Source organism: Mastomys coucha, chromosome X (assembly GCF_008632895.1).
Source record: "Mastomys coucha isolate ucsf_1 chromosome X, UCSF_Mcou_1, whole genome shotgun sequence".
Taxonomy (NCBI): Eukaryota; Metazoa; Chordata; class Mammalia; order Rodentia; family Muridae; genus Mastomys; species Mastomys coucha.
In genome coordinates, this window is record NC_045030.1 from 118157385 (window position 1) to 118166582 (window position 9198).

The 9198-nt window shown below is 32.9% G+C and overlaps 1 protein-coding gene and 1 pseudogene across 3 annotated transcripts in view; one reads left to right on the top strand and one right to left on the bottom strand.

Annotated features, from left to right (window-relative positions):
• The window catches only part of Pcdh11x (protocadherin 11 X-linked), a 518505-nt gene that overhangs the window by 100367 nt on the left and 408940 nt on the right, over positions 1 to 9198 (top strand). The gene's annotated exons all lie outside the window — the stretch shown is intronic.
• Positions 7419 to 8256, bottom strand: LOC116090840 (annotated as a pseudogene).

The window sequence follows — 9198 nt, forward strand, 5'->3', positions numbered from 1 at the left end:
CAGAAATCCGCCTGCCTCTGCCTCCCAAGTGCTGGGATTAAAAGCGTGCGCCACCACCACCCGGCCAGAAGTTTCCTTTTAAACCTTTTTTTTTGTGAAATGAACCAAATTTATGGATTTATGTATGTAGTCTTATTTTACTATTTTTCATGGGTCGGTGATAAATATCTTCCTCAAACAATCATAGGTACTCAAATCATTACTTTTATTTTCTAGAATAGGAGTAGAATAGAGTCAAGAGATGGTCCTCTACTAGCAGTACTTCCCAATGGGACAGTCTAGATAGGATATCACATACACAAAGGGACACATCCCTGCAGGGTGACAGAGAAAATGAAAGCCATAAAATTAAGGGATACAAAAAAAAAGAGATTACTTTTCAATTCAACAGGAGTCTATAATTGGATACTGCTTAGATGTAGATGAAAAGCACTCAGTTCAGAATAAAGTCATTTCAGTAAGAGATAGCACTATAAATAATAAGCTGTTCTCTAGTGAATCAATCACTCCCAACTGTCAGTTTAAAATGACAGAACTGCCATGGCCTGTTGCTGTTCAGTTGATGGCAGTGCTGATCTAGTGTCACTTACATAGAATCCATAAATTAAGTTTGAAGACTCAAAAAAAGATTATGGCTGGGAAGACAGTGGTGGCGCACGCCTTTAATCCCAGTACTTGGGAAACAGAGGCAGGCAGATTTCTGAGTTCTAGGCCAGCCTGGTCTATAGGGTGAATTCCAGGACAGCCAGGGCTATACAGAGAAACCCTGTCTCAAAAAACAAAACAAGCAAGTAAACAAACAAACAAACAAAAAGATTATCTTTGTTTCAAGAGACAATATTCAAATCAATAATATTTGGGGTACTGAATTGGACGTAATTGCCCATTAAAGCAATTAAATCAATACAGTCTATGAATCAATACACAGGGATAGTCAAAATATTTGTATCCCTTGCTCTGTCATGACACCATCACTAATGTCTTTGGAAATTGCTGTGCCTTTGGGGATGAAGTGGGGCTGATGCACTTAAAAGGCATCTTAAAAACATGAAAAGTAAATTATAAGTAACTCATCAGAACACAACTTTCTGAAAACTTCCTTGATGGACTGTTTTGATTGGTTTTGCAATTTACAGGATAAAATATGAAGTTAGACTAATTAAAAAGCTTTTCTACTGAATAAGCCATGTATATCCCATTCCAAAGTTTAGCTTAAGGGCCCACCTTGACAAAAGCACATTTTATTTCTTTTACTTAATTTCATTAGTGGGTTTTTTTTCTGACTTTGTGATAACATTTAGATTTCCACCCAGAATATATAAGAGCATAGAATGATTAACAGAGCACTTGAAAAGTAACTATAGCTCAGAGATAATGGGAATGAGCCCAAAAGCACTATGCAAACACTCAGACCATTTATAGATGTTCTGCGCAGTGATGTATAAAATAGGTATGTGCTATATTAGACCAGGGGCATTTTCTCTAGAGATTTATATTAATTAATTTATGTTAATTATATACTAAATAGTTAATATATTTTGCATTCAGTAAACTATAAAAATCAAAATGTAATAAAGTTCCAAAATAGAGATTTTCTTCAGTATATCTATTTCAATTTAAAGAAAAAGGTGAATAATATTATTCCAAATTTCCACTTGAATTTCTATAAATAAAAGAAAGAAAAGCAGTGAAATATGAAAGTGTACAAAAAGAAAATCACATGTTTTTGTTTTTGATATAATTTTTTGGACATTTTCTAGTAACTTCTACAATTTTATATTATATTTCTTGCTTTTGCTGTTTCTGAAGATGACAACTCCTATTAATTATAATTCTTTTGTTTATAATCTGAAAAAAATGACTCATGTAACCTTGTAATAATATAGTTTCTCCTGCATATTTATCACCTAACTCACAATTTTAGTGGTATTATTTTAAGCTTCAAAAACAATTTATCACAAGTTTCTGTTCAAAATTTTAAAGATAGTTTCACCATTAATGAATTTTAAAGCAAACCATTTTACCAAGGAAAGGGAAGGTGTTTTCACCCTTGATGAATTTTAAAGCAAAATCTTTTACCAAGGGAACAGACCCCATATTATGTAGCAAAGACCATGTTTCCTACTAATTCTGACACATTTAAATGCATTTCAAAGGAAATATACTTCATTTTCTTAGTTTGTTCAGAAAATTAATGCAAATTTATGAACTGCTTAGGTAGTAAGCAATTATTTCTAAATTTGCCAGTGAATAAGAACTGCTGAATGGGATAGTTGGAATGAATAGGTGATTATTTTCTGTGTCAAACATGCCTAAGCAAATCTCATTTTATTTGAAATCAGTGTTAAATTACCACCTCAAAAAATTTCTATTGAGAAAGTACTAAAAGTTATAAGGTGAACAATTAACAAAAATCACATACCAAAAATCATATTTCTAAGTAGTGCCATTCCCAATGATCTTTTTATAGTGTTTTTAAAAAATGGAGCTAGCATAATTGAGGCTAAGAAAATATTTGTTCAAAGAACACATTCTCAGTTTGTTAACTAGAACTATAGAAATAAGATCTCAGACACCCAGACACATTATTCTTTTCCTAAAAGATAGCTAAATATTTCATCTCAGCTATTTAAACCTTTATTTTCTTTTAAATAGGATTATGTGCTGTTTTCCTCTTGACTGCTCCCATTGTTAATTGTCCCTTAACCATGGGAATTTTATTGAAGACATTCACAACTTCAAGTGATGAGAATCATTACTAGCATTCACTTTTTACCAGCATCAGGGGAAACTGTAGTTTCTTCAGGATTAGAAGAATTGAATTTGAATAACATCCACAATTAGAGATGTCAACTGTTATTATGCCTTTTAGTCTTAGCTACTTTTACAAAAAAAGATAATTTTATCATTTAAAAGAATGGTTTCCCTTTCTCTCAACAGTACAAATCACCCTTTATTTCCTTAAAAACTCTTGGCACTGGTAACTGTTTTCATTTTTCTTTTTTCTTTTTCTTTTCTAACTGTAATGAAGTTTATAGAGCTTACCCTTATAATGTTAACAAATAAAAAAGGGAGACCTTAAATATTTGTTTAGAACCATATACAAACAGTTTAATTTAAATATTAAGTCAATATGATTTAAAATAGCATTATTAAAGATATAAATTTGATAAATATTTTGTTTAACAAGTAGTAACTTTCCCATTCTTCTCAAACTGTTGGTCAGATTCTAAATTTGCCAATTCCCTTTTTTGTGTTTCAAAGGACCAATAAAATTATAGTTATTCTGTATTGAATAAAAAGAAGACTGAATTGCCTTTCTTTCCATTTGACACTATTAGATAAATTATTGAAATTACACAAGAATCTAATTTAATATATATATTAAGTATATATATATATATATATGGAAATCACTGAAAACTAGACAACAAATGGGAATCAGTTGCTTAGAAAATAACAATATCTGTTAATTTTATAATATTCAACACAGCAAAAAAGCCCCAAAATAATATAATTCAACACGTACAGCTAAATAGCAATAAAGTTCAAAAAGAGAAAAATATATTTTTATGTATGCTAATTCAGGAAGAAAAAAATCTTAGCAATTTATAATATCTCAGTTATATAAATACCAAGGATCAGAAACTCATACTTAATAGAAACATTGATAAAATGAATGATCTAAGACAGAATATTAGAATTCAATTTCAAATTGCTATGTCTATAGAAATGAGAAATAATTCTTATTGAGCCTGGAACAATTTTCAGATAGTAAAACAACTGTTTCTGAAAAAATAAATCAAAGTAAAATCATGAAATTAAAAAAAAAATCATTTTTGTCTTTTACTTTTGTCTTCATGAGTTTCAAATGATCAATAGTCATGGAAAGATGCATTATTTTCCTACAGTTTTAATTTTGTATAAAACTTTATACTGACATTTTCCAAGTCTTCATCTTGTACTTACCCTAGAGATTATTGTTCTAAGCAGCATTCATCCTTAAATCTGTAAACTAAGTTATACTGTGAGTGCCTTTAAGAAAATGTGATGGTACAGAATTATAATTCTCTTTAACTACAAATATTTAAAATTTCTACAAAATGACATTTTTTGTACACTTTTTTGAGGAATGAACTTTTATCTGACACTGAAAAATTGCTTATTTCCATGAACAAAAATACTTTATAATTCAGAGTATGCTGGGATATTTTATTATAAGTATGCTTTGGGGGGTAAGTTTTCTCTTTATTTTTTATAGTGTATATGGAGTTTGAAGGGGTGAATAGGAAGTTAAATGGAGTTGAAAATTTGTTTCATCTGAGTAACATTAGCCTTTTCTCACACATAACTGATGCATATATGGATAGAGATATATAACACCTTTACTTAGTCTTTTCTTATAAGTTATACTTAACCTCCCCACGCACACACAAAGTAAACCTGCCATGTAGCCAAGGATGGACTCATAAGCCTGTTCATCCTGCAAATATCTAACAAATGATAAAATTAAGATGAGAACCACAATTCTGTGTAATCATCTGACTTTTAAATATGATTAGCATATGTATACATTTTTCTAAACATTTAAAATGGTGCTGAGATTTAGTAAACAAATGTCAATTCAGAACATTTCTATACTTTCTTTTTACTGTCAGGAATTGCAGAATCTTTTCATTTTCTCATAAATTTGGCACGTGGTAGTTTCAGAAATTTTTTTCATACTCATTAAATTTTAAAAACTTCAACTCAATTTTCTTATGCAAATATGACCTTCACATCTCAAGAAATGGAATTAAATTCTTTATGTGTGGCAATTTGTCTATTTTTTCTAGTAATATCACCATTAATTTTTAATTAATTTCCATTATGTACTAGTTCTCAACTGCAAATGTCTAACCTTCTATTATGGGTATGTCTTTACAAAACATAAAATGTTGTCTGTATGTATAACATATAATGAAATGGGACCTAATCAAAAAGTTATTAAAATTATACTTTTGGCAATAATTTGTTAAAACTACAAGTTAATTTCACCTTACATGTTCAAAGTATTCAGCAGAATCCTCTAGGGTACTGAAAGACTTTAAGTTTCTAGAGGTAAAATAAATAACATAATAATAGATTAAAAATATGGTTTGATTGCTAGTAAGTAAGACAAAGTAAAATAAAATAAAGCACAAAATAATCATTTTTAAAATGATGAGAAGAATAACTAACATGCATGACAATTTTAAGCAATATTTAATATTCACTCAGAGATACTGCCCAACAAGAAGCTATATGGGGCATGCTGAAGATATTTATAAAGATTAAAAACCCAATGCATAAAGGAGATGAAAAAAGTACCCATTTCAGTAATAGGAAAAAAATTAATTAATGTGACCAGAAAAACAAGGCAATGTATATAGGTAGAAACATAGATGAGAAAATATTTTTGTTGGAAAATGTAAAGTTGAACAACAAAGCAGAATACTAACTTTAAAATCCTGAAAGAAATTAAAGCTATCCTAAAATTTTATTTTCAGTGGAAATGTTTTCAAAACTAATGGCCAAAAAAATCATTTATTAATATTAATCACTACAAACAACTTTTACTAACAAACGTGCACAACAAAAATCCTATAGTGATTTCTTCTCATCATAAAGGAAAGAAGGGAAAGAGAGAAATGTGGCTGTATATAAAAGAATGAAGAAGACCAGAAGTAATAGACAAGGGAATCTGCATTACACCTGGGCAATGAGCAGTACATATTGGTAAGCACATATATATGACAAATGTAAACACATACCCCATACACATAAAGGAGAGACACAGAAAATCTTTTTACACTAAAACAGAAAACCACAAAGGTATACTGTGAATTTAGATTTCAAAATTCCAAAAGAGATGAGGCCATGTCAAATATAATATAATAAATAGCATTAGAAGGAAGAAGAGATTATTTTGGAAAAGGCAATTATCTGTCTCTTAACATTACTCAGCAGTTAAATAAGTTATGAACCTATCAAAAGAAAAGGAACATAAAAAAAGAAAGAAAAGGCTCTACAATGTGTGACTTTCAACTATGTGACAATCTATAAAATAAACAAGTATAGATGTAACTGATACTAAGGAAGAAATGAATGGTTAAAGAGTTGATGCAGGAAAGGATATGTAATAAGTAGAACTTTACCAGTTTCAGGACAGTGAAAGTACACAGTATGATGTTATTTTCCTTATGATCTATTTGTCTGTTGGCAACCAGGGTCAATGTTAAAGAAAGGGTTACCTGGGAAATGGAGTTAGAAGGAAAGGCAATGATAGGAGAGAGTTTTCTGGAATAAGGAGTCGGGAGAAAATAGGGTGGCCAAAATTATACCTGTCCACGTGGAAAGTTTTATAAATATTAGACGGGAGTTGTGATCGCTCAGCCATCTTGAATTTAATGAATCTTTGTTACAAGCCAACAGGTAGAATAGGTGAGGTAAAATCCCTCCCACAAGTTCGTCAGCATGCCAGCCCAATCAGTGGCTTCTTTTGGTCTTTGTAGAGGTGGGACTTCCGATGTAACTGGAACCAGGAGCTAGTTGTGGCAAATAGCAGGAGGTAGGCAGAGAGGTGTGTTTATGAGAGGCAGACCTCAAGCCAGGAGGTTTACATTTGTCCAAATTTATATGATGTACAACAGCAACAATGATTTTTTGATGTGAATTCTTAGCTTAGATGATATCTATGAGCCAATAGAGTCATTAATTGCAAGAAATATACAATTCAGTTGGACTATATTGGTTTTGTTTTTGGTTGGTTTCTGGTTTTGTTTGTTTGTTTTGTTTTGTTTTAACAAATAAAGTTTTATTGACACAGTCACATTCACTTGTTTATTCAGTATCTATGACTGTTTTTATGCTATGAAAACAGCAGTTATAATAGACAACACAGCCTGTATAGCTCAAAGAATTTACTCTCAGGTCTTTTATAGAGCATGTAGGCTGACACCTAGCTGAGTAACAAATGTTACTTGTTTTACTAAACATTTGCATCATTTTCAGTGGGATCAAAAGAGCCATAACAGCCAGAGAAAATATGTGGAGAGAAGCCCAGTGTGGGGAGTGCAAATTTGTAAGCTAGCATTTGGGAGGAGGACACAGAAAGATTTAAGAGTTTGTAGCTAGCATGGACTGCATTAAAACTGGTTTTAAAAAGTAAGAATAAATGACATGTGGCTTAAACCTTTTATGACAATCAGGGAGGTTTAAAGAAGGAAATTAAAAATCTAAGACACTAGGCAGGGTCTCTAGACAATAATTTCAATGGACTGGATTGTTACAGAGAAAACTGAGAGTCAGTATAATACATACAATTATCAATTTAGTTCAAGTGAAACATTCCTTGTGTTGGCAACAGTACACCTCTAGCTGAGACAATTTTAAGTGGTTCAAAGACTACATCTACCATATTGGTATACAGGCCACTTTCTTTGAAAAATGTCTGGGAGATATGAAGAGTGAAAGGTTAGGAACTGTGAGATATTACCTAGGTTTCCACTGGTCAGGACATGGAACTTCAGGGGAATGACAGGTGTTCACCTGCCTTCACTCAAAGTGCTTGTCAATGCTCAGCTGCACAGCAGCCTCCATGGCCAGGTTCTTGGGAACACTGTCCCCATACAAGTTCTTCATCTCTGCTTGGTGCAGAGCTTCTCTGATGGGGGCTCCACTGACCTATGGTGGTTGAAGTATAGGCCATGATCTGCCTTCATATAGTCATCTAGGTGCTCTGTGTCCAGTTGCTGCTGTTCTCATCTCTCTTTGCTGTGCCTCTCAGTCTGTGTGAAGTACTGGCAGAGCTCCTAGGTGATTTCCATATTGCTCAGGTCACAGGCTACTTCACCATCTGAATCTGACTCCAGCTCTTTCTCTTCACAGGGTACTTCATTTTCTGGTGTTGATGCTTGGTTTCTATTGCTGTTATTCAGAGGCTTCCTGGAGCTTTTGAGATGGGAAACACTATAGGGAAACTCCTGCCAGGCCATATGCTGCCATTGAGAGTTTCAAGGATGCCTAGCCTCATAAACACGAGGAGTTCCAGGGAAGAACTACATGGGGAAAGAGCTATAGGGAAGTGAAATAGTAATCCCTGAACTTTCTGTAGGCATTCTGGTGCCTTTACATCTAAAGCACTACATGATGATCAAGTTGCAAGTAGCTTGAGTATACTGGGTGATCATACCAAGGTGCAGTAGCTCTCTATTTTGATGCCACTGCTGCTATCATTGCAAAACTCAAAGTGGGAACTCATATGCATGCAGCTTGCAGATGTCAGGCAGTGGGCAACAACAGATCTAGTTCTCACAGCGGGGAGGAAGAAGAGGCAAGAGGGGGAGGGAGCCAAGTGGACTATATTATGGATGAATGGTTGTGCCCATGTGGAAGCAGGGAATATGTGAACATTCCTCTCAAATTTTCTTTGATAATTTAGCTTTTCTAAGAAGAGTTTATTGAGATAAAAATCTATATATTTTAACAAGATGGGTGGATAGAGAAGAGAGTATATTGAAGAAGTTGGAGGGACAATAAGAGTACATGACAATTTTAACATTATAATTAAATGATTAAAGTAGGAAACTGGCATGATAATCATAATAAATTCACAGAAGACCGGGACAAGTTTTCACTGACTATTACAAAAAGTTCTTAGCTACTTAATAATGGAATAACTTAAAATACTTAAAAATAACTATGGTAGTCTAATATAAAACAGTTAATTAAGAAGATGGCCATTATGAAGCAACTATTATATTATAAAGCAATGCTGCATTGTGCATGGGACCACTTAGCACAATATATTTAATATTGGGAAAGATATGGATGATAAAAATGAAATTTCTAAATTATGAAATCACACAATTTGTAAAGTAGCAAGTAAATAGCTTCTGGTACATATCCAGTTCTGAAATAAATTATTAAAATATATAATGTGCCTAATGTAAAACCAGGTGTGATTTCACCTTAGTTGGCCTGATTTTTTTTTCAGTTGAAAAAATGTATGCTTTACACCCAGGATCATAGGTGAGCAGGAACCAACATCTGTCCCAACACTGCGAGTAAATGGGACCAATGGGACCAGGCACACAGGAACTCTGCCAGTCCAGTGACTTGGGTTCCTTCTGGTCTGTCTGGGTTAGTGTTCTGAGCAGACCTTGGGCACAAGCTCTG